Genomic DNA, 1,842 nt, shown 5'->3' on the forward strand with positions numbered 1-1,842 from the left:
GCGTCAACTGCAAAATGGTACAAAACTGTTTTGTTCCCCTTGATCCAATCTATGTCCCCACTGTGTTTCAGTAACATTTTCTGAGACACCCTGTATATAAAAAAATATATATTAAAATAGAATCGTTGCTTAGAAAAGAAGTCGTGCATCCTTGCTGCATCGACGATGATAGTAAACCTGAATTGATGTTGATGGATTTGAAGATGCAATCTGTTGTGCAAAGGAAGTCTGGGACTTTTAGTGTGTGTGTCTAGCTAGTTTAGTAGCTGCAAAAGAAAGAAATTTTGTGATTTGTCATTGTTCATATATATTTCTAAAATTTTCGGATGGAAAGTGGAATTAATAAAATTAAGTTAGTGCCATTTCCTACAGACAAAAATCTGCTATTTCACGTGGTGATGTCCTCTTTTGAGTAACTCTTCGTTATCATTCCTGTTCGAGCGTTTGAAATCTTCAAAATCGCGCCATAATCAGGGGCCAATACCGATTTTTGTTTTTAATAGCTCTAAATATAGTACTATATGACGAAGCCGAATTCTGAGAGGCCCAGCTATTTTTGAGATATAATTTCAGAATACAACGATACAGGACAAAGTGTGTATCCGACTACCCTGACGAAAATAAGAAACTTTATAAAGCACATTGACAACCGTTCAATGACGATTTTTTGAGAATTTTTACGCTTTCAAACTTTATAAGAACGTTTACAGAACACCATTGGGTTTAAACACTTTCAGAACGCTTATAAAATACAATATATATCGTTTCATGAAAATTCTGTAATGTTAAAGCAACGCTTTTCAGAGGGCGCTCAGTAAACGCTGATGCTAGAGTCCCTATAATGAGAGTCAAGACATAAGACCGGAAGAACGCCATTGCTGGGCGCCGGCCGGAAACAGCACAAATAACACGTGACACAAATAGACGCGTTCGCGCCTGTTTGTATTACTACACCATGACAGTTGCTCAAACCGATTCACTAATGCTCATTTCCACCAATATAGATTAACTTTAATCTCGGTTCAACTTACTCTTCGTCTTTTTCTAATCTTTAGAACTAGAAAAAGACAAAGAGTAAGTTGAACCGAGATTAAAGTTGATCTGCGTTGGTGGAAACGGACCTAACACATCGAAAGCGCCTAGAAATGGCGGCGACCAATCACGAGGGCGTCGCCCCTCATGTTTTGGACTCACATTATAGGGACTCTAGCTGATGCACCTTCGTGCAGAGGGAAGGGTTTGCGATTGCTTCCAAACGCTGCAGCGTTGCAATTTCCGTTTTATGAACACTCTATTAGCTGTTTCTAAATTCTCAACAAATTTCTGCAAACGCTCATGTAAACGTTAAACAAACATTCATAAAACTTCTTATTTTTGTCAGAAAATACCTTCCAAACGTTGCAGCGTTGCAATTTCCGTTTTAAGAACACTCTACTGGCCGTTTCTAAATTTTCAACAAATTTCTGCAAATGCTTATGTAAACGTTAAACAAACGTTTACGAAACTTCTCATTTTCGTCAGGGATATTTTATTTAGTACGTGCCCTGGGCAACATCGCTGCGTCTGCGTGTGTCCGCGCGTTCGTGTACGCGTGTGCGATGTAATTTTCCAAGCAAGACGCCGACGCACCGGCGAATACATTTTTTTTTTTTTTTTATGGATCCTTTTTTTTTTTTTGTGACGGAGGGGAAATGCCTGACGCATTTCCCGGACCTCGGGGGAGAGTCCGGGGATATGTGGGACTCGCACCCACTAAAACCCCTCCGGGTGTCCTTATTCGGGCCGTTGTTAGGGGGCGCCCAGGAACGCGTTCAGCATACTTCTGGGAGCCCCCTTAGCCCG

The sequence above is a fragment of the Trachymyrmex cornetzi genome, unplaced genomic scaffold (assembly GCF_001594075.2).
Source record: "Trachymyrmex cornetzi isolate Tcor2-1 unplaced genomic scaffold, Tcor1.1 scaffold1583, whole genome shotgun sequence".
NCBI classification, from domain to species: Eukaryota; Metazoa; Arthropoda; class Insecta; order Hymenoptera; family Formicidae; genus Trachymyrmex; species Trachymyrmex cornetzi.